A 25,673-nucleotide genomic window follows, 5' to 3' on the forward strand; every position below is an offset into this window, starting at 1 on the left:
CAAATCTAGCAGGAATTACATAAATTAGCATTCAGGTGGGAGGCTTCGGTTGGACGCAATTGTGAATTGCATCGTTTACAGGGACGCCCCGTGTAGGCACATCTCCCACACGGTCCCCATACTCATACTCTACAGCCTAGGTTCTCAACGTGTGGTACGCGTACCCCAGGGGGTACTTCTGACTGTTCCAGGGGGTACTCGGGCTTGATTTACTTAACCAAATATAACAAATTTAGAGTTTTTGATAATGATAAATCTTATTTAAACAACACCAAATTTGTATTTTAGCTAATTAAAAGCAATAGTAAATGCTTGGAAATTGTGAACAAACAATTATGTACTACAATTTAAATATATATTTGTCAAGGGGTACTTGTGATAATGTTTACTATGCTAGGGGGTACTTGGTGAGCACAGGGTTTTAAAAGGGGTACATACCAATAAAATGTTGAGAAACACTGCTCTACAGGATCCAGAGGCTTCCATTACGTGTTTCTGAACCCGAGCTCTCTTAAAGAGAAGCTCTGACCAAGAATTGAACTTTATCCCAATCAGTAGCTGATGCCCCCTTTTACGAGAAATCTAATCCTTTTCACAAACAGACCATCAGGGGGCGCTGTATGACTGATATTGTGGTGAAACCCCTCCCACAAAGAAATTCTGAGTATGTACTCTTGCCACTTTCCTGTCTGTGAACCTTGTTACATTGTGGGAAATAGCTGTTTACAGCTGTTTCCAACTGCCAAAACAGCAAGCAGCAGCTACATCACTTGCCGGCAGTAAAAACCATGTGATAAAAGGCAGAATGTAAATCAGGGATTTAAAATACAGTGGGTTTCAAAAGTATTCGGCCTGCTTAAAGTTTTCCACATTTTGTCACATTACTGCCACAAACATGCTTCAATTTTATTGGAATTCCATGTGAAAGACCAATACAAAGTGATGTACATGTGAGAAGTGGAACGAAAATCATACATCATTCCAAACATTTTTTACAAATAAATAACTGCAAAGTGGTGTGTGCGTAATTATTTAGCCCCCTGAGTCAATACTTTGTAGAACCACCTTTTGCTGCAATTACAGCTGCCAGTCTTTTAGGGTATGTCTCTACCAGCTTTGCACATCTAGAGACTGAAATCCTTGCCCATTCTTCTTTGCAAAACAGCTCCAGCTCAGTCAGATTAGATGGACAGCATTTGTGAACAGCAGTTTTCAGATCTTGCCACAGATTCTCGATTGGATTTAGATCTGGACTTTGACTGGGCCAGATTTTTGAGACCTTTGATTGGTCAGCTTGTAATAATGATGTACTATATAAGACATTGGTTAAGGTATGTTCTTTGAGACTGTCAAGGCTTGATAAAGGGGCACGACATCGCTCCGAAACGTCGCACTCTATTTACTATGACGGCCTTTTAATAAAGTAAAAGAGCATATTGGATGGTGCCGGCTGTTCCTTTCGTTCTACATAATTATTGTAAAAATGAAGCACTTTTTTTATTACATTTTCACTGTGTCCACTGCTATCCTATCCACTACTGCCCTTTCCACTGCTGCCCTGTCCACTGTTACTATGTCCACTGCTGCCCCGTCCACTGTTACTATGTCCACTGCTGCCCTGTCCACTGTTACTATGTCCACTGCTGCCCCGTCCACTGTTACTGTGTCCACTGCTGCCCTATAATTCCTGGGGCTTCTTCCTGCTCTTTGTGGTACCTCTACTCCCTCCCAGTCATACCTGGGCTTCTTCCTGCCCCCTGTGGTACCTCTGCTCCCTCCCAGCCCTTCCTGGGGCTTCCTCCGACCCATACTGTGTCCACTGCTATCCTATCCACTACTGCCCTATTCACTGCTGCCCTGTCCACTGTTACTATGTCCACTGCTGCCCTATCCACTGTTACTATGTCCACTGCTGCCCTATCCACTGTTACTATGTCCACTGCTGCCCTATCCACTGTTACTGTGTCAATTGCTGCCCTATCCACTGCTGCCCCGTCCACTGTTACTGTGTTCAGTGCTGCCTTAACCATTACTGCCCTTTCCACTGCTGCCCTGTCCACTGTTCTTGTGTCAACTGCTGCCCTGTCCACTGTTCTTGTGTCCACTACTGCCCTATCCACTGCTGCCCTCGCTATTGTAACTGTGTCCAGTGCTACCCTATAATTCCTGGGGCTTCTTCCTGCCCCCCTGTAGTACCACTGCTCCCTCCCAGTCATCCCTGGAGTTTCTTCCCGCCCCCTGTGGTACCTCTTCTCCCTCCCAGCCATTCCTGGCGCTTCCTCCTACCCATACTGTGTCCACTGCTATCCTATCCACTACTGCCCTATTCACTGCTGCCCTGTCCACTGTCACTGTGTCCATGGCTGCCTTAACCACTGCTGCCCTTTCCACTGCTGCCCTTTCCACTGCTGCCCTGTCCACTTTTACTTAGTTCACTGCTGCCCTGACCACTGTTACAGTGTCCAGTGCTGCCCTGTCCACTACTGCCCTGTCCACTGCTGTCCTGTCCACTGCTCTTGTGTCCACTGCTGCCCTGTCCACTGCTGTCCTGTACACTGTTACTGTGTCCACTGCTGCCCTATCCACTACTGCCCTATCCACCACTGCTAGTGTTGGGCGAACAGTGTTCGCCACTGTTCGGGTTCTGCAGAACATCACCCTGTTCGGGTGATGTTCGTGTTCGGCCGAACACCTGATGGTGTTCGGCCAAACCGTTCGGCCACATGGCCGAACTAAGAGCGCATGGCCGAACGTTCCCCGAACGTTCGGCTAGCGCTGTGATTGGCCGAACGGGTCACATGGTTCGGACCCAAACGCGCTCTGATTGGCCGAACTGTCACTGCCGCTGCTGGGAATAGTAGTACACCGCTCGCTCAGCATTCTGTTTACTGCCACTCTGTGTACCTCGCTCAGCCACACTATATAGCATTCTGTTTACTGTTCTGTGTCTGCTGGGAATAGTAGTACACCGCTCGCTCAGCCACACTATATAGCATTCTGTTTACTGCCACTCTGTGTACCTCGCTCAGCCACACTATATAGCATTCTGTTTACTGTTCTGTGTCTGCTGGGAATAGTAGTACACCGCTCACCCGCCACTGTATAGCATTGTGCTCTGTGTCGCTGCTGGGAATAGTGGTACACCGCTCACCCGCCACTGTATAGCATTGTGCTCTGTGTCGCTGCTGGGAATAGTGGTACACCGCTCAGCCACACTATATAGCATTCTGTTTACTGTTCTGTGTCTGCTGGGAATAGTAGTACACCGCTCGCTCAGCCACACTATATAGCATTCTGTTTACTGCCACTCTGTGTACCTCGCTCAGCCACACTATATAGCATTCTGTTTACTGTTCTGTGTCTGCTGGGAATAGTAGTACACCGCTCGCTTAGCCACGCTATATAGCATTCTGTTTACTGCCACTCTGTGTACCTCGCTCAGCCACACTATATAGCATTCTGTTTACTGTTCTGTGTCTGCTGGGAATAGTAGTACACCGCTCGCTAAGCCACACTATATAGCATTCTGTTTACTGCCACTCTGTGTACCTCGCTCAGCCACACTATATAGCATTCTGTTTACTGCCACTCTGTGTCTTCTGGGAATAGTAGTACACCGCTCACCCGCCACTGTATAGCATTGTGCTCTGTGTCGCTGCTGGGAATAGTGGTACACCGCTCACCCGCCACTGTATAGCATTGTCCTCTGTGTCGCTGCTGGGAATAGTGGTACACCGCTCACCCGCCACTGTATAGCATTGTGCTCTGTGTCGCTGCTGGGAATAGTGGTACACCGCTCAGCCACACTATATAGCATTCTGTTTACTGTTCTGTGTCTGCTGGGAATAGTAGTACACCGCTCGCTCAGCCACACTATATAGCATTCTGTTTACTGCCACTCTGTGTACCTCGCTCAGCCACACTATATAGCATTCTGTTTACTGCCACTCTGTGTCTGCTGGGAATAGTAGTACACCGCTCACCCGCCACTGTATAGCATTGTGCTCTGTGTCGCTGCTGGGAATAGTGGTACACCGCTCACCCGCCACTGTATAGCATTGTGCTCTGTGTCGCTGCTGGGAATAGTGGTACACCGCTCACTCGCCACTGTATAGCATTGTGCTATGTGTCGCTGCTGGGAATAGTGGTACTGTATAGCATTTCTGTACTGCCACTGTACTGCTGCCAGTCAGCGTGTACTGTAAGGATAAGTGAAATGAGGAAGAAATCCGGTGAAAGAGGGAGGGGCAAGGGAAGAGGTGTTTCCCCTGACGGTTCACGTACAGGCCACAGGGGAGCACCCAAGAAAACCCACTCAATACCGCCCATGTTGTCCAGGACAACAACCCTCACAAATCCAAAAGAACAGGACCAGATAATTACTTGGATGACCTCTCAAGCGTCCAGCAGTGGGTTAAGCAGCACCAGCACATCACGCACGAGGTCCGAGTCCTCAGCCAGTTACAAGGAGCCAGTGGGCACAAAGCTGACACAACCGGCAGCGACACCACGCACACAACTGCCAGATAACCAGTCCGATGAATTACCTCAGGACACAATGGGGTATTCGCAGGAGCTATTCCCAGCCCAACAAACTTCCACCTTTCAAAGGTCAAGGGAGGAACAGCCAGAAATGTTGTGCCCGGATTCACAACCATTAACTGTGGGAAATGCACCGCGCACTGAAATACAAGGCGAGTCCGAGGAGGACTCGGAAACCCAAATCCCAGAGCAAGTTGGGCAGGAGGGGTTGCAATTGCAGGAGGTCGGCCGACAAGATCTGGAAGACGACGTTGGAGTGAGCTGCGCAGAGGTTGTTCTGGGGAGCTCTACTCCACGGCGGCGGCCCCCCACAATGACATATGACGAGTTTGAGGAGATGGAAGAGGAGGGTATGGACAATGTGGACATAGACCCAGATTTTGTTTGTGAACGAGAACATCGTCGTCGTAGCAGCAGCACAGATGAGTCTGTTGAAGAACCCACTGCTGCACGAGTTCGCCTTGTGCCACAAGGTAGGCGGCGCGCAATTTCAGGCACCACAAGCGTGGAAGTTCAAGTGAGAGGCAAAAGAGGAGCAAACAGAAATCGCCAGCAAGGCAGGTACTCCAAAGTCTGGGCTTTCTTTGAAGACTGCACTGAGGATGTTACCATGGCGATTTGCTAGGTGTGCAAGACCTGCCTGAGCAGGGGGAAAAGTATTAACAACCTCTCCACCACCAGCATGAGCCGCCACATGCTATCCAAACATCCCACTCTGTGGGCAAACGCGGCAGGACAGGGTACCAGCAACACTGCCTCCCTTGGGTTCACCAGACTCACCACCAGACCCGCCTCAGCAGCAGCAGTAGCCCAGCCATTGCGTGGTTCACAACATTCACAAACATCAGACGACGCTGACACTGTCACTTTCCGGAGTAGTGCTCTTGAGGTCTCCCAGTGTTCATCAAACACAACAACCAACAGTCCTTCGGTGTGCAGCGCTACGGTTCAGTTGTCTGTGTCGGAGATGTTTGAACGCAAGAGGAAATTGCCAGCAAATGACCCCCGGGCCGTGGCAGTAACAGCCAGCATAGCCAAGCTTCTGGCCTGCGAAATGCTGCCATATCGAGTGGTGGAGACAAACAGCTTCAAGGGCATGATGTCAGTGGCCATCCCACGTTACGTGGTTCCCAGCCGCTACCACTTTGTCTGCAGTGCCTGAGATGAGCACGTGGTCAGCAAAATAACCCGAAGCTTGAAGAATGCCGTTGCCTGCAAGGTTCACCTCACCACTGACACCTGGACGAGTGCGTTCGGCCAGGGTCGATACATCTCCCTTACCGCGCACTGGGTGAACCTTGTGGAGCCTGGCAGCGATTCCTCACCTGCTACGGCGCGGGTGTTGCCCACGCCGCAAACAGCTGCACCGCCGTCCCTCCCACTGGATAACAACAGCAGCACCTACCTCTCTGACTCCTTCTCCTCCAACGCATCTCAAAGCTGTACCTCATCCGGAAACGCTAACCCAACAGCAGTAGGATCGTGGAAGCAGTGCAGCACAGCTGTTGGCAATGGCATGCGTCAGCAAGCGTTGCTGAAGCTGATCTGCCTTGGGGATAAGCAGCACACAGGGGAGGAAATTTGGAGGGGAATAAAGGAACAGACGGATTTGTGGCTGGCACCGCTGGACCTGAAACCGGGCATGGTTGTGTGTGATAATGGGAGTAATCTCATTTGCGCTTTAAGGTTGGCTAAGCTGACACACATCCCTTGCCTGGCGCACGTGATGAACCTAGTAGTTCAGCGGTTCCTGAGGACATACCCAGGCGTGGCCGATCTTCTGTTGAAGGTGCGACGAGTGGCCAAACATTGCAGAAATTCCAGTACTGCTTCGGGGGCACTCGCCAAGATGCAGGAGCGCTTCAATCTCCCCCACCATCGCTTGCTGTGTGATGTCCCTACACGCTGGAATTCTACGCTGCACATGCTAGCCCGCTTTTGCGAGCAGAAGAGTGCAGTGGTCCAGTACATGACGGCACAGTACCGAGGCGCATCCGGACAGCTGCCAAGCTTCTGTGGATCCGATTGGGCCAACATGTTGGACCTCTGCCAAGTCCTCCAAAATTTTGAGCAATCCACGTTGCTTGTGAGCAGTGACAACTCTTCAGTCAGCATTACCATACCACTGCTGTGTTTACTGAAGAGGTCGATGTTGAAAATCAAGGAAACAGCTGTCATGATGCAACTGGGGGAATCTGAGGGAGAAAACGATCAGCGTGATGGTACCAACATCAGGCCATCCGCCTCAGGAAACGCTGGCCCCAGCAGCTATGACGAAGAAGAGGAGGAGGAACAGCTGGAGTTGGAGCAGGAATTTCCTGCCACCACTGACGAGGGCCAGAGCGGTGCACGTTGGACTTCCACAATTCAGCGCGAATGGTCAGCAGAAGCAGACCAGGAAGAAGGTGACGACTATGATGCATCACAACAACTATCACAACACTCACAAGAGGATGATGAGGATTCTGGCAGGACTCTGGCACACATGGCTCAATTCATGCTAGACTGCATTGAACGCGACCCACGCATTGTGCGCATTCTGGACAACACCAATTACTGGGTTTATACCCTTCTGGATCCACGGTACAAACACAATGTTCCAAAACTGCTTGAAAAAAGAGTCAGACAGGTCAAAATGGAAGAATACCAGCAGGCCCTTGTGGAGACTTTAGAGAGGAGATTGACATCCTCCCTCTCCTCTAGCCAGTTGTACGCCGACAGACTGACTTCCGCAAACCCAGGACGACCAGGAGGGCAGCAAACAACACAAGCCGCAGCTAGTGCCCAAAAGGGAATGGTATCGGCAGTGTCCTTGGAGTGGGAAAATTTTCTGACACCCATGCAGCAGCAGCCCACAGAACAGCAAGCGTGCAGATCCACCTCCAACACCGATCGCCTGGAGAAGATGGTCAAGGACTACATGTCAGATGGCGTAGCTGTGTTGAACAATCCATCTGCACCCTTCAACTATTGGGTATCGAAGCTAGACACCTGGCACGAACTGGCAATGTACGCAATAGAGGTGCTGGCTTGCCCGGCAGCCAGCGTTGTGTCGGAACGCTGTTTCAGTGCTGCCGGAGGCATCGTCACAGATCGGCGTATCCGCCTCTCAACAGAAAATGCATACCGTCTGACTCAAATTAAAATGAATCAATCCTGGATTGGAAACGACTACGCAACACTCCTGGACCCCAACCAAGTAACATGAACAATGACCATCTGTGATGGGTTAGCGTTTCCGGTCCCTGCTTATTGAACCTCTCATCTTTATTACATTTATGACTGCATGGCGGCAAAAAGCATTGCTATATCCACACGCTATTTGTCCTCATGCAAGGCCTGGGATGCTGTGTCTCAAAAAGCGTGGCCTTGTCCTCCTGCGGCTCCTCCTGTTCCCTCACGTGTGCTGCTGCTGCTGCTGGGTTAGCGTTTCCGGTCCCTGCTTATTGAACCTCTCATCTTTATTACATTTATGACTGCATGGCGGCAAAATGCATTGCTATATCCGCACGCTATTTGTCCTCATGCAAGGCCTGGGATGTTGTGTCTCAAAAAGCGTGGCCTTCTCCTCCTGCGGCTCCTCCTGTTCCCTCACGTGTGCTGTTGCTGCTGGGTTAGCGTTTCTGGTCCCTGTTTATTGAACCTCTCATCTTTATTACATTTATGACTGCATGGCGGCAAAAAGCATTGCTATATCCGCACGCTATTTGTCCTCATGCAAGGCCTGGGATGTTGTGTCTCAAAAAGCGTGGCCTTCTCCTCCTGCGGCTCCTCCTGTTCCCTCACGTGTGCTGCTGCTGCTGCTGGGTTAGCGTTTCCGGTCCCTTTTCCTGGAACCTCTTCTCTGTATTACATTTATGACTGCATGGCGACAAAAAGCATGTTACCTGTGCAAAGAAACATGACATTTTCCACATTTAAAAGACAGTTTTTCCTTTGAAACTTTACAATCAATTTTCTCAAAAACTATAAGCTTTTTTTCAAATATTTTTTTTCCTCTTGTACCCACTCCCAAGGTGCACATACCCTGCAAATTTGGGGTATGTAGCATGTAAGGAAGCTTTACAAAGCACGAAAGTTCGGGTCCCCATTGACTTCCATTATGTTCGGAGTTCGGCGCGAACACCCGAACATCGCGGCGATGTTCGGCGAACGTTCGCGAACCCGAACATCTAGGTGTTCGCCCAACACTAACCACTGCTGCTCCGTCCACTGTTACTTTGTCCACTGCTGCCCTGTTCACTGTTACAGTGTCCACTGCTGCCCTATAATTCCTGGGGCTTCTTCCTGCTCTTTGTGGTACCTCAACTCCCTCCCAGTCATCCCTGGGCTTCTTCCTGCCCCCCTGTGGTACCTCTGCTCCCTCCCAGCCCTTCCTGGGGCTTCCTCCTACCCATACTGTGTCCACTGCTATCCTATCCACTACTGCCCTATTCACTGCTGCCCTGTCCACTGTTACTATGTCCACTGCTGCCCTATCCACTGTTACTATGTCCACTGCTGCCCTATCCACTGTTACTATGTCCACTGCTGCCCTATCCACTGTTACTGTGTCAATTGCTGCCTTAACCATTACTGCCCTTTCCACTGCTGCCCTGTCCACTGTTCTTGTGTCCACTACTGCCCTATCCACTGCTGCCCTCGCTATTGTTACTGTGTCCAGTGCTACCCTATAATTCCTGGGGCTTCTTCCTGCCCCCCCCTGTAGTACCACTGCTCCCTCCCAGTCATCCCTGGAGTTTCTTCCTGCCCCCTGTGGTACCTCTGCTCCCTCCCAGCCATTCCTGGCGCTTCCTCCTACCCATACTGTGTCCACTGCTATCCTATCCACTACTGCCCTATTCACCGCTGCCCTGTCCACTGTCACTGTGTCCACGGCTGCCTTAACCACTACTGCCCTTTCCACTGCTGCCCTGTCCACTACTGCCCTGTCCACTGCTGTCCTGTCCACTGCTGTCCTGTACACTGTTACTGTGTCCAGTGCTGCCCTATCCACTACTGCCCTATCCACCACTGCTGCTCCGTCCACCGTTACTGTGTCCACTGCTGCCTTATTTATAACTGCCCTATCAACTACTGCCCTATTCACTGCTGCCCTCGCTACTGTTACTGTGTCCACTGCTGCCCTATAATTCCTGGGGCTTCTTCCTGCCCCCTGTGGTACCTCTGCTCCCTCTCTGTCATTCTGCCCTGCTCCGTTCAGCGACTGTGCCCTTCTGAAACCTAGCTGACTGAGCCAGTCGTTGACTAGTGTGCATGTGTGGCTCCTCCCATTTACAGTAGCATTCGGTACTGGTGCAGTTGCAATTTTAACAAACTGTGCAGCTGCAGAATGCTATCGTCCATGGGAGCAGGACCAGGAGGTGCACAGACCTGGCCGGACCATGCAGCTTTAGGACAGACACAGCTGCTGATCGAAGCACAGTGGAACAACTGTAGACCAAAAGGACTGCAGGGGGCAGAAAGAAGCCCCGTAAGTTAAACTGCTCACTATTACTTCACTGAAGGTTTCCTTTAACTTTACATTTCACACCAGTTTAACTTATAATTATCTCTTGAATACAGATGCAAAAGCGTGCAAAGATTGCAACTCAACAACCACATCCACATGTACAAACAATACGGACTACGTGACGTGTGCCTGCAAAAGTGGATACATCGGCAATGGACAGAACTGTAAAGCTATGGTCTACTGTAATGAGAAGAAGTGCTGTCCTGAGGGCTATGCCTGGTCTGCAAGCAACAAGTCATGCGAAGATATCAATGAGTGCGTCAGACCTACACTGAACATGTGTTCCTCAAAAGACACCTGTATAAACGTGGTCAGCAACTACGTGTGTATACCTAACAGAGCCGCAGCTTGTGTAGGGGGCAATCCTTGTGACAGTGAGCGGGACTGCCTGAAAATCAATGGGAACAACCAATGCACTGATCCTTGTGACTCCAATGTCTATAAGTGGTTGAATGGAACTACCCGACTGGCCAACATCTCCTCCACTGGAAGGTTCCCCACTGACCGGTTGCTCTTTGGTTGGTTCCGTTACAATGGCACTGGCAATGCTGGGCTCAGCCTGAAGGAAGGGTGTGTTGGACCCCTGAGGTGTGGCTCTCTGAAGCCCTTCACTCTTGCAAATAGAAGCCACCCACAGATTGGAGATGGGATAAAATCCACACCTCTACTGATCAACAACTATCCAGGCACGAATGCAAACTGCACAACAGGACCGAATATTCTTGTGAAAGCCTGTCCGGGTGGATATTATGTGTACAAGTACTTTGGGTCCATCAGTTATGAGGTCTACTGCACAGGTGAGTCATTATACTGCACAGGTGAGTCACTATACTGCACAGGTGAGGCACTACGCTGCACAGGTGAGGCACTACGCTGCACAGGTGAGGCACTATACTGCACAGGTGAGTCACTATACTGCACAGGTGAGTCACTATACTGCACAGGTGAGTCACTGCACTGCACAGGCGAGTCACTGTACTGCACAGGCGAGTCACTGTACTGCACAAGTGAGTCACTATACTGCACAGGTGAGTCACTATACTGCACAGGTGAGTCACTGTACTGCAAAGGTGAGGCACTATACTGCACAGGTGAGTCACTATACTGCACAGGTGAGGCACTATACTGCACAGATGAGTCACTATACTGCACAGGTGAGTCACTATACTGCACAGGTGAGGCCCTATACTGCACAGGTGAGTCACTATACTGCATAGGTCAGTCACTATACTGCACAGATGAGTCACTATACTGCACAGGTGAGGGACTATACTGCACAGGTGAGTCACTGCACTGCACAGGTGAGTCACTAAACTGCACAGGTGAGTCACTATACTGCACAGGTGAGTCACTATACTGCACAGGTGAGGCACTATACTGCACAGGTGAGTCACTGCACTGCACAGGTGAGTCACTACACTGCACAGGTGAGGCACTATACTGCCCAGGTGAGGCACTATACTGCACAGGTGAGGCACTATACTGCACAGGTGAGGCACTATACTGCACAGGTGAGTCACTATCCAGCACAGGTGAGTCACTACACTGCACAGGTGAGGCACTATACTGCACAGGTGAGTCACTATACTGCACAGGTGAGGCACTATACTGCATAGGTGAGTCACTATACAGCACAGGTGAGGCCCTATACTGCACAGGTGAGGCACTATACTGCACAGGTGAGGCACTATATTGCACACAAAGATCACTATACTGCACAGGTGAGTCAATATACTGCACAGGTGAGTCACTATACTGCGCAGGTGAGTCATTATACTGCACAGGTGAGCCACTATACTGCACAGGTGAGTCACTGTACTGCACATGTGGGGCACTATACTGCACATGTGAATCACTGTACTGCACAGGTGAGTCACTATACTGCACAGGTGAGGCACTATACTGCACAGGTGAGGCCCTATACTGCACAGGTGAGTCACTTCACTGCACAGGTGAGTCACTGCACTGCACAGGTGAGTCACTATACTGCACAGGTGAGTCACTGTACTGCACAGGTGAGTCACTATACTGCACAGGTGAGTCACTGTACTGCACATGTGAGGCACTATACTGCACAGGTGAATCACTGTACTGCACAGGTGAGTCACTATACTGCACAGGTGAGTCACTGTACTGCACAAGTGAGTCACTATACTGCACAGGTGAGTCACTATACTGCACAGATGAGTCACTATACTGCACAGGTGAGGCACTATAATGCACAGGTGAGTCACTATACTGCACAGGTGAGGCACTATACTGCACAGGTGAGGCCCTATACTGCACAGTTGAGTCACTGCACTGCACAAGTGAGTCACTATACTGCACAGGTGAGGCACTATACTGCACAGGTGAGGCACTATACAGCACAGGTGAGGCCCTATACTGCACAGGTGAGTCACTGCACTGCACAGGGGAGTCACTATACTGCACAGGTGAGGCACTATACTGCACAGGTGAGGCACTATACTGCACAGGTGAGGCACTATACTGCACACAAAGATCACTATACTGCACAGGTGAGTCAATATACTGCACAGGTGAGTCACTATTCTGCGCAGGTGAGTCACTGTACTGCACATGTGGGGCACAATACTGCACAGGTGAATCACTGTACTGCATAGGTGAGTCACTATACTGCACAGGGGAGTCACTGCACTGCGCAGGTGAGTCACTGCACTGCGCAGGTGAGTCACTATACTGCAAAGGTGAGTCACTATACTGTACAGGTGAGGCACTATACTGCACAGGTGAGGCACTATACTGCACAGGTGAGGCCCTATACTGCACAGGTGAGTCACTGCACTGCACAGGTGAGTCACTATACTGCACAGGTGAGTCACTGTACTGCACAGGTGAGGCACTATACTGCACAGGTGAGTCACTGTACTGCACTGGTGAGGCACTATACTGCACAGGTGAGTACAGTACTGCACATGTGAGGCACTATACTGCACAGGTGAATCACTGTACTGCACAGGTGAGTCACTATACTGCACAGGTGAGTCACTGTACTGCACAAGTGAGTCACTATACTGCACAGGTGAGTCACTATACTGCACAGATGAGGCACTATACTGCACAGGTGAGGCACTATACTGCACAGGTGAGGCACTATACTGCACAGGTGAGTCACTATACTGCACAGGTGAGGAACTATACTGCACAGGTGAGTCACTGCACTGCACAGGTAAGTCACTATACTGCACAGGTGAGGCACTGTACTGCACAGGTGAGTCACTGTACTGCACAGGTGAGTCACTGTACTGCACAGGTGAGTCACTATACTGCACAGGTGAGTCACTATAGTGCACAGCAGAGTCACTATACTGCACAGGAGAGTCACTATACTGTACAGGTGAGTCATTATACTGCACAGGTGAGGCATTATACTGTACAGGTGAGCCACTATACTGCACAGGTGAGTCACTGTACTGCACAGGTGAGTCACCATACTGCACAGGTGAGTCACTGTACTGCACAGGTGAGACACTGTACTGCACAGGTGAGCCACTGTACTGCACAGGTGAGCCACTGTACTGCACAGGTGAGTCACTATACTGCACAGGTGAGTCACTGTACTGCACATGTGAGGCACTATACTGCACAGGTGAATCACTGTACTGCACAGGTGAGTCACTATACTGCACAGGGGAGTCACTGCACTGCACAGGTGAGTCACTGTACTGCACAAGTGAGTCACTATACTGCACAGGTGAGTCACTATACTGCACAGGTGAGGCATTATACTGCACAGGTGAGGCACTATACTGCACAGGTGAGTCACTGCACAGGTGAGGCACTATACAGCACAGGTGAGGCACTATACTGCACAGGTGAGTCATTAATACTGTACAGGTGTGGCACTATACTGCACGGGTGAGGCACTATACTGCATAGATAATTCACTATACTGCACAGGTGAGGCACTATACTGCACAGGTGAGGCCCTATACTGCACAGGTGAGTCACTATACTGCACAGGTTAGTCACTATACTGCACAGGTGAGTCACTATACTGCACAGGTGAGTCAATATACTGCACAGGTGAGTCACTATACTGCACAGGTGAGTCACTGCAATGCACAGGTGAGTCACTATACTGCACAGGTGAGGCCCTATACTGCACAGGTGAGTCACTATACTGCACAGGTGAGTCACTGCACTGCACAGGTGAGTCACTATACTGCACAGGTGAGGTACTATACTGCACAGGTGAGGCACTATACTGCACAGGTGAGGCACTATACTGCACAGGTGAGTCACTGTACTTCACAGGTGAGTCACTATACTGCACAGGTGAGTCACTATACTGCACAGGTGAGGCACTATCCAGCACAGGTGAGTCACTGCACTGCACAGGTGAGTCACTATACTGCACAGGTGAGTCAATATACTGCACAGGTGAGGCACTATACTGCACAGGTGAGGCACTATACTGCACAGGTGAGTCACTATACTGCACAGGTGAGTCACTATACTGCACAGGTGAGGCACTGCACTGCACATGTGAGTCACTATACTGCACAGGTGAGTCACTATACTGCACAGGTGAGGCACTATACTGCACAGGTGAATCACTGTACTGCACAGGTGAGGCACTATACTGCACAGGTGATTCACTATACTGCACAGGTGAGTCACTATACTGCACAGGTGAGGCACTATCCAGCACAGGTGAGTCACTGTACTGTACAAGTGAGTTAGTATACTGCACAGGTGAGGCACTATACTGCACAGGTGAGTCACTGTACTTCACAGGTGAGTCACTATACTGCACAGGTGAGGCACTATCTAGCACAGGTGAGTCACTGCACTGCACAGGTGAGTCACTATACTGCACAGGTGAGTCACTATACTGCACAGGTGAGGCACTATACTGCACAGGTGAATCACTGTACTGCACAGGTGAGGCACTATACTGCACAGGTGATTCACTATACTGCACAGTTGAGTCACTATACTGCACAGGTGAGGCACTATCCAGCACAGGTGAGTCACTGTACTGTACAAGTGAGTTAGTATACTGCACAGGTGAGGCACTATACTGCACAAGTGAGTTAGTATACTGCACAGGTACGTCACTGTATTGTGACTAATCGTGTTGGTGGTTCAGAGGGAAGGGGGTTTGTTTGTTTGAAGGTAGTAGTGGGGGGATAATGGTGCTGGTGGTTTGGGGGGGTTATTTGAAGGTGTGGGAGGGGGATAACTGTGGTGGTGGTTCGGGGAGTGGGGGTTGTTTGAAGGTTTTGGTATAGGAAAGGCGGAAGAACAGTACAGGTGGTTTGAAGGTGGGGGAGGTGGATAATGGTTGGGGAGGGTAGTGGTGGTGATGTAGTCGGGGTGGTTTGAAGGTGGGGGAGGGAGATCATGGTTTGGTGCGGGTAGTGGTGGAGGAAAGGGGGAGGGGGTTATAAATGATGAGTCTCATTAGGTTGGAACACCTATACTGTATCTCCATGTGTAGGAGCCGCAGACACAGATATATGAGTGTTGCTCCTTGCCTAGGCACTATGTACAGTGTTGCCCATAATTATTCATACCCCTGGCAAGTAATTTTTTGACGGGAAATGACACAGGTGTCTCCCAAAAGATAATAAGACGATGTACAAGAGGCAATATTGTGGAAAAAAACATTTCTCAGCTGTTATTTACATTTGAGCAAAAAGGGTCCATTCCAAAATGATTCATGCCCTTCTCAATATTCAATAGAAAAGCCTTTGTTGACTATTACAGCAATCAAACGCGTCCTATAATTGCAGACCAGCCTTTTGCATGTCTCCACAGGTATTTTTGCCCATTCATCTTTAGCAATGAGCTTCAAATCTTTCAGGTTGGAGGGTCGTCTTGCCATCACCCTGATCTTTAGCTCCCTCCACAGATTCTTAATTGGATTCAAGTCAGGACTCTGGCTGGGCCACTCCAAAACGTTAATGTTGTTGTCTGCTATTCATTTCTTCACCACTTTTGCTGCGTGTTTTGGGTCATTGTCATACTGAAATGTCCACTGGTGCCAAAGACCAAGTTTCTCTGCAGACTGCCTGATGTTGCCATTGAGAATCCTCATGTATTGCTCTTTTTTTCAAGCTGCTGTTTATTATGATTAGGTTCCCAGGTCCATTGGCTTAAAAACAGTATTGGCTTCCCAATTCCCAAACACCCTGTTTGACAGTGGGAATGGTGTTCTTTGGGTTGAAGACTTCTCCTTTTTTACGCTAAATGAAGGAAACATCATTGTGACCAAACAATTCAATTTTTGTTTCATCTGACCATAACACAGAAGGCCAGAAGCCTTCTTCTTTGTCCAGATGAGCATTTGCAAAGGCCAAGTGAGCTTTTGTGTGCCTTATCTGGAGAAGTGGCGTCCTCCTTGGTCTGAATCCGTGGAACCCAGCAGTGTGCAGTCTCCGTTGGATTGTCTGCCTTGAGACATTGCCACCAGCGGAGCCCAGATTCACCAGGATGGCCTTGGTGGTGATACTTGGATTCTTTTTCACCTCTCTCACTATCCTTCTGGCCAGCACAGGTGTAACTTTTTGGGCTTTCAACCACATCCTTTTTGGGCTTTCAACCACATCCAGATTTTCCACAGTGTTGAGCATCTTGTATTTTTTTAATAATACTGTACTAAGTACAGTATTAAGCACTGTATTTAAAGAGAACCTGTACTGAGTAAAAATATTTAAAATAAACACATGAGGTAACTTCAAATGAACATTACATAGTTACCTTGTCATCAGTTCCTCTCAGAAACTCACCATTTTCTCCTAACAATAATCCCTTCCAGTTCTGACAATATTTTGTCAGAACTGAAATATATCAGTTGCTGTCAGTTATATATCAGTTGCTGTCAGTTACAGCTGAGAAGAGAACTGATGTGTCCATGTTTCCCTGTGGCTCAAGTGGGCGATGTTACAGTTTAACAGTATGCTGACCAGGAAGCTGTTATGGGGTAATGGCCATTTTCAAAATGGAGGACGGAAAATTCCCTTGATTACAGTGAACAGACAGGACGCGGGACAGGAGAAAGACACTGAGAAGTAGACTACATGGAAGGTAAGTATGACTTGTGTATGCTTATTTTGACTTTTAATTTTCAGTACAGGTTTTCTTTAAGTATTAAATACTGTAATAAGCACTGTAGCTACTAGATATGGCCTTGTAGCCCTTTCCTGACTTGTGAGCAGCCACAATGTGCTGCCACAGGTCCTCACTGAGCTCCTATGTCTCAGCCATGACTGTCCACAAATCATCTGCAGCGATCTGCTGCTATTCACCTGTTGAGTTGATTAGAACAGCTGTTTAATCAGTTAATCAATTAATCAGGGTAATTAGGATGCTTTAGCACAGCTTGGACTATTTGAAATGGTATAGAACTTTTTTATTTTCCCACAGACTGTGACAGTTTGGGAAGGGTATGAATAATTTTGCACTAGACACTTTTTGCTCAAATGTAAATAAAAGCTGAATTTTTGTTTCTTTTTTCCCCCCACAATAATTTATCTTGTGCATCGTCTTATTATCTTTTGGGAGACACCTGTGTCATTTCCCGTCAAAACATTACTTGCTGGTTGAATGAAAGTAAACAATGTCTATGGTTGGGAGGGCAAAAGAGTGGGCACTACAGTATTACACTGCGCCGTCAGCAATAAGGGCACGGCAGAGTACACACACCTTCCACAATCTTTGGTGCTGTCAGCGAGCTCTGATATAGACAGATCAATGAGGCTGCCTCCGTAGAAGCGCATTTGGCGTAAAACGGCCGTAAGGCTATCTGTGCCCAGCACCCACCACCTCTGCACCACCTTCCCAGCATGGTAGGTTTCTGCATTATATCCTGATTGATCTTTATGATATGTCACTCTGAAGATTTGCTTTTTTTTGCACAATGGATATTGAATTTTACTGCACTCTGGAATAAAAGCAATAGCAGCAGTGCCGGTTCTCCTTCCTTTCCTCCATTATGCTTGAATAAATGTAACTTTAAGGGCTGGTGCACACCGAGCGGGTTTTTCGGCGTTTTTATAGGCTTGGTCAATGAATCTCAATGGGGTGGTTCACACCAGAGCGGGAGGAGTTTTACAGAAACGCATACTCCCGGGGTGAGGCATTTTTTGGATTGCGGATGCGTTTCTGCCTCAATGTTAAGTATAGGAAAAATGCAAACCGCTCTGAAAAACGGCAGTTCAGAGCGGTTTTGCAGACGTTTTTGTTACAGGAGCTGTTCAGTAACAGCTTTACTGTAACACTATCTGAAATCTACTACACCAAAACCGCTTCACAAAACCGCAAAACGCTAGCTGAAACGCTACAGAAAAAGAAGAAAAAGCGTTTCAAAATCTGCTGGCATTTTGCGGATCTGCTAGCGGGTTTTGGTGTGCACCGGGCCTGAGTCAAAATTTGTCGGGAGTATGAATAATTATGGACAGCACTGTATATTATAATAAAGCACAGCTGAGGATATTTGGATAGATTTACATGGAGTTGATTCACAAACGTATCTGTTTATCTCATTCTTAATCGCTCCACAGTCCTGATTAGAGGTATAGCGAACGGTTCCAGGCGAACTTAGGGGGTTCGCGTTCGCCTGCAGCAGGCAAACTTTTGCGGAAGTTCGATTCACCCCATAATGCACTATGAGGGTCAACTTTGACCCTCTGCATCACAGTCAGCAGGCACATTGTAGCCATTCAGGCTACAGTAAGCCCTGGAGCCCCACCCCCCCTTATATAAGGCAGCCTCCGGCGGCCATTACAGTCACTCGTGTGCCTGCTAGAGAGAGGAAAGGGACAGCTGCTGCAGACTTTTTCTCCTAGGGACAGATTAGTTAGGTTCTAGGCTGCTTTGCTTGCTCCTGACTGATTATTATTGCTTTTAAAGCACCCAGCAACAGCTCTTTTCAGAGCTCAACCTGTACATTTTTTTTTCTGTGTGTCAAACTAACACTTTTGTTGCATGCACAGCCTTGCTAATTGATAGTGTGTGTGCCACTGCCAGCAGCCCAGCACATTCAGTGACTACCTGTGTGTGTGACAGGGAGCTGCACATTGTACTACCCAGTACTGCATATACCCCAGTACCTGTTGTGTTTACTTAACCCACCTCATCACTGCATATACCTAGCGTTGTGTTGAGTGAACCCAGCTCACTGCATCTAACTACCTATTGTGTTGAGTGAGAACCCACCTGGCCACCTCACTGCATCTAACTACCTGTTGTGTTGAGTGAGAACCCACCTCACTGCATCTTAAGTACCTTTACTGTTCAGTGAACCCAGCTCACTGCATCTAACTACCCAGTACCTGTTGTGTTTACCTAACCCACCTCCTCACTGCATATACCTAGCGTTGTGTTGAGTGAACCCAGCCCACTGCATCTAAATACCTGTTGTGTTGAGTGAGAACCCACCTGGCCACCTCACTGCATCTAACTACCTGTTGTGTTGAGTGAGAACCCACCTCACTGCATCTTAAGTACCTTTACTGTTCAGTGAACCCAGCTCACTGCATCTAACTACCCAGTACCTGTTGTGTTTACCTAACCCACCTCATCACTGCATATACCTAGCGTTGTGTTGAGTGAACCCAGCTCACTGCATCTAACTACCTGTTGTGTTGAGTAAGAACCCACCTGGCCACCTCACTGCATCTAACTACCTGTTGTGTTGAGTGAGAACCCACCTCACTGCATCTTAAGTACCTTTACTGTTCAGTGAACCCAGCTCACTGCATCTAACTACCCAGTACCTGTTGTGTTTACTTAACCCACCTCATCACTGCATATACCTAGCGTTGTGTTGAGTGAACCCAGCTCACTGCATCTAACTACCTGTTGTGTTGAGTAAGAACCCACCTGGCCACCTCACTGCATCTAACTACCTGTTGTGTTGAGTGAGAACCCACCTCACTGCATCTTAAGTACCTTTACTGTTCAGTGAACCCAGCTCACTGCATCTAACTACCCAGTACCTGTTGTGTTTACTTAACCCACCTCATCACTGCATATACCTAGCGTTGTGTTGAGTGAACCCAGCTCACTGCATCTAACTACCTGTTGTGTTGAGTGAGAACCCACCTGGCCACCTCACTGCATCTAACTACCTGTTGTGTTGAGTGAGAACCCACCTGGCCACCTCACTGCATCTAACTACCTGTTGTGTTGAGTGAGAACTCACCTCACTGCATATAGATAGCATACCCCCGAGATGGACAAAATGGACAAACCAGGTAGAGGAAGAGGTAGAGGCAGACCCAGAGGAAGGCCACCAGGCACCAGCAGGTCTGTGGCTGTGCGAGGTGGTGTTGCTGTGATTTCGTACGGACCTGCCCCAAAATACAGTGCTCAGAAGAAGGCACGTGCCATCACTTCCCAAAATCGTGAGGAGGTGCTTGAGTATTTAACACAGAACACCTCATCTCCCGCAGCCACCAGCGCTACAACAAGCACCACATCCGCTGCATTTGACACTTAGCAGGAGTTATTTGGTGGTGGTGGTGAAATCACTGATTCCCAGCCACTACTGCAACAACAACAAGAAGGCGCAGGTACACCACCTCATACGTCTGAGTTAGGTGGCGATAGTATGGACGTAACGTGTGTGAATGGGGATGATGGTGGACCACCTGAAGTTGGTGCACTTGAGGAGGTGTCTGAGGAAAGCGCAGCTGGCCAGGAGGATTATGATGACGATTATACGGATACCACATATGTTCCCGGTAGAGGAGATGACCAGGGGGACAGTTCAGAGGAGGAGTCAGAGAGGACTAGGAGGAGACGACTAAATGATAGAAGCAGAGGGAGCTCGTCCTCAGAAACAGCTGGGGGCAGTGTCCGGCGCCATGTTGGCCAGCCAGCCAGCCAACATGCCCTTCAACGTCAGCTGTGCTGATGCCACCCTAGCGGCATCAGCCCAGGGGGGTTCAGCGGTTTGGAAATTTTTTACGTGTGTGTCTCAGATCGGAGCAAAGCCATCTGTTGTCTCTGCCAGCAAAAATTGAGCCGTGGAAAGCCCAACTGTCACGTAGGGACAAGTGCTTTACGAAGGCACCTGGAGAGAAGGCACAAACAGCTATGGCAAGAACACCTGAGGAAAAACAGCATCCCTCAAAAGACAAGCCGCGGAGAACAACCGCGGCAGCCGTCACAGGGGGCTTCTGCTGCTCCACGTTCCCATGGTATTGTTCGTGGCTGGGGGGAGGAAGAATGGATACACTTTTAAACAATTTAAAATACAACCATCTAAACTTTCAAACAATTTAAAAATACAACCATCTAAACTTTCAAACAATTTAAAAATACAACCATCTAAACTTTCAAACAATTTAAAAATACAACCATCTATCATTTTCAAAAAATTAAAAAAAAAAAGGGCAAAAAAACTTGCCCTCCGAAAAACATTCTTGGCAAATGCTTTCGACTTGGTTTGTCTTCCGCTGGCTCAAGGGTCCATCTGACCACAGATGCCTGGTCTGCAAAGCACGGTCAGGGCAGCTACAGCATGGGTCTCAGCAGGCTCCCACTTCGGGCCGGAATCCAACCTTTATTCCCCGCGGTGACAATGGCAGACTTGCCCTCCATAACGGATTCCCGTTAAAGGATTTAAAGTTAATTCATTTCAAATACACAGCAGGGCCTCGAAAGTCTGCCTCCTGTATTGTTATTTTTGGTCACTACCTCAGGGCGGGCGTGCATGCCTGCCTGCCTGCTGCCCTCCTTGCTTGGATGTGTAGTGGTAGCCGTTTCTCAGGCTCCACACCGGATTCCATCACTCATTTCCCGGCCATTATCCGGGGTCACAAATGGTAGACTTGCCCGCCTCCATATGATTCTCGTGAAAGGAATGTGGTGTCATCTTTGCCCGCCATAACTGGTTCTCGTTAAAGGATTTAAAGTACATTCATTTCAAATACACAGCAGGGCCTCGAAAGTCCTCCTCCTGTATTGTTATTTTTGGTCACTACCTCGGGGCGGGCGGGCGTGCATGCCTGCCCGCTGCCCTCCTTGGATGTGTAGTGGTAGCCGTTGCTCAGGCTCCACACCAGATTCAAACCCCTCATTCCCCGGCCATTACCCGGGGTCACAATGGCAGACTTGCCCGCCTCCACAGGATTCTCATTGTAGCGGTACTGAACAAGTACACAGCAAGTAGAAAATGTAATTTAAAAACAAAACGTAAGCTTTTTAACAATGCCATGGAAAGTTGAGAAGGAAGTCACACATTACCTGACATCACTGAGTGAGGAAGAGCAATCTCGCCATGTTGCGCAGTAGTCCAGCACGGCCGTCACTACACAAACAAAGATAGGAAGCAATGATTGGTTAGTTGATGGTGTAGTGAACGATTTTTCGTCCGATCAGAATTTCTGATCGCTCGAACGATTTTTCGCTAGAAATTGGACCGTTAGTGGCCAGCTTTAGATTAGGTACCAGATAGTGGTAAAGTGCCGGCTGCACAGACTAACATTCACAGTCCATCATATATCACCAAAGCTGATATAAACACCACGGATCATGCCAAGGAACATCCTCTTTGCAAACAGTTCTATATTATGTCCAGGCATAAACTAAGTCCCACTTGCAGATATAGCATAAGCAGACATATTGTGGTAAGCAGGGCAGAGGAGAGGACTGGCAGATTTACGAAGCAGGGAGCAAAGAATGGCTGAAGCTGCATGCATCCATAACATGGCATAAGCAGTCCGCATGGTCAGATAGTACTTGCCTCGTCAGTTCCGCAGTTCAGTCAAATGTACTGTGCATCCTCATTGTCTCCAGATTTTGCCATATCCTCATAGTGTGCCAAGGTAAGCCTGTGGTAGTGACAGCTGATAGATCAATGTCAGGATGGCTGGCCGCGGGACGCTAGCCCGCCAGTGAGTCAAGGAGCCTCAGCACAGGATCAGGGATCAGAGAGCCTTCCGCGCGGACACTTCCGCGCGACGGCTTGCAGGCAAGTCCACAAGAAACTGGTATCGGGTCCTCTAGCTCCTCCCACCAACCGGTTTCGCGCATGTGCGCTTCCTCAGGGTGTGGCTAAGTCACGACAGATTGACGCACTTATACTCTGAACGTTCCAGCCCTGCCCACTGGATGGGCTGGGCTTGACGGGAATCCTGCAGAGCGCAGATAGCAATAACGGAGAGTTTTAGAATTTGCACCTCAGAGTTGCCAGGGTAAATAATGAGAGTAGGTAACATTGATGCATTCACTAAATAGAAATGCACGGTCCCCATGGAGTCCCACCACAGAGCGGTAAATGAGGATATAATCAACGTACGAGGAGAGGGGGGGCGGGGGGGAAAGGAAAAAGAGGGGCGGGGGGAGAAGGAAAGGAGAAAAGTTTGTGCCTTTTCTCCATGTGCCTTTGTAAGGCAGTTGTCCCTACGCGGGTCTTGGACTTTCCACAGCTCAATTTTTGGTGGCTGAGAGTACAGATGGCATTGCTCTGATCTGAGTCAGACACACACAAAAAATGTCCACACCGCTTAGCCCTGGGGTGTGGGCACTATGGTGGCTTCAGCAGCTGACATTGAAGGGCATGTTGGCTGGCTGTCCATAGGTGGCAATACATGCCGCCGGACACTGCCACCAGCTGCTTCTGACAACGAGCTCCCCCTGCTTCTTTTAGAAACTCATCTCCTCCTACTCCTCTCTAACTCCCCCTCTGAACTGTCCCCCTGTTCATCTACTCTATTGGGAACCCACGTGACATTGATCCATATCATCATAATCATCATAATCACCCTCCCCAGCTTCGCTTGCATCAGACACCTCCAAAACTGCACCAACAGCAGGTACTTCATCCTCCTCCTCCTCACACCTTACGTCCATAGTGTCACCTAACTCAGACATATGAGGTGGTGTAACTTGCTTAGCGCCTTCATCTTGTTGTAACAATAATGGCTGTGAATGAGTTAATTCCCCACCAAAAATAACTGTCAAATGCAGCGGATTTGGTGCTTGTAGTAGGGCTTGTGGCTGTGGAAGATGAGGTGTTCTGTGTTAAATAGTCAACCATGTCCTGACAATCTTGGGAGTTGATCGCACGTGCCTTCTTCTGAGCACTGTACTTTGTTCCAGGGCTGTATGAAATCACATCAGCACGACCTCGAACAGACCTGCTGGGTGGCCTGCCTCTGGGTCTGCCTCTGCCTGTTTTGTCCATATCGGGGGGGGGGGGGGGATGAAGTGAAAGGTATGCACTGACTTGACTAATACAATGTGCAGTCACACAGGTGCAGTAAAAGGTATGCAGTGACTGGTATTACAATACAATGTGCAGCTGTCACACAGATGTAGTTAACAGGTATGCACGGACTGGTATAGGTATATAAAACAGTCTGTGGTTACACAGGTGCAGTGAACAGGTATGCAGCGACTGGTATTACAATACAATGTGCAGCTGTCACACAGGTGCAGTTATCAGGTATGCACGGACTGGTATATTAAACAGCGTGCGGTCAAACAGGTGCAGTGAACAGGTATGCAGTGATTGGTATTACAAATGTGCAGCCCTCACACACGAAGGTACTGTGAACAGGTGCAGTGACTGGTATATAATATAACACTGCGTGCGGTCACATAGGTAGGTGCACTGAACAAGTATGCAGTGATTTTGTATTACAAATGTGCAGCTGTCATGCACACAGGTACCGTGAACAGGTGCAGTGACCGGTATATAATATAACACTGCGTGCGGTCAGTGGTCACGTACGTAGGTGCACTGAACAGGTATGCAGGGATTGGTATTAAAAATGTGCAGCTGTCACACACACACAGGTACCATGAACAGGTGCAGTGACTGGTGTATAATATAACACTGCATGCGGTCACATAGGTAGGTGCACTGAATAGGAATGCGGGGATTGGTATTACAAATGTGCAGCTGTCACACACACAGGTACCATTAACAGGTAGTCACTGAATGTCTGTACAAGTAATCCTGCGCTCACATGTATCTCCTCCACTCCGTGGTAGTATTATATATAAAAGAAAGAGAGAAACACAAAACATAGCATAATACTGTTTCAATGATCTATATCTTTTATACAGTCCCCAATGCCTTGCATGCACTCCTAATTCCACCAGCGGTCAATTATCATAGGCCTCCACCGTGTGACACCATCTGCCGCACCACAACCAACAGAAAGGACCCTGTGCAGTAAGCACTCAGTCAACCCTGGCAGAACGTGGTACAAACAGGCACCTCCGCAGTGATTACTCCACTCGTAGGGTCTCACAGGTCCTCACCCTCCACTGTGGCTGCCCAAGCACAGACAGCAGTAAAAGCACAGACCCACGAGCTCGAGTCACCTCCTCCTGTGTGTCGGTTATTAACCACCACCACTAGCCTCTCACCTTTCAGGCCGCTGTCCAAATTATAAGACAGCAACCACACTTTAGGTTTTTATCCCCGGCACTCTCCTCAGCGTTTCTTCAGCGGTATAAAAAATCTCCCAGAATAAAATCCATCCAACCTAATGACTGAAGGAGCTCAACATAGTGTAAAACTGTAACATTTATTAAAAGTTAAAAAGTAGTGCACTCACATCTCCCAAGTAAAAACAGCGCAATTCAACAATGTAATCCAGCATGCCGACTCGCCCACGCCTCTAAGCTC

This window comes from Hyperolius riggenbachi, chromosome 2 (assembly GCF_040937935.1).
Source record: "Hyperolius riggenbachi isolate aHypRig1 chromosome 2, aHypRig1.pri, whole genome shotgun sequence".
NCBI lineage: Eukaryota > Metazoa > Chordata > Amphibia > Anura > Hyperoliidae > Hyperolius > Hyperolius riggenbachi.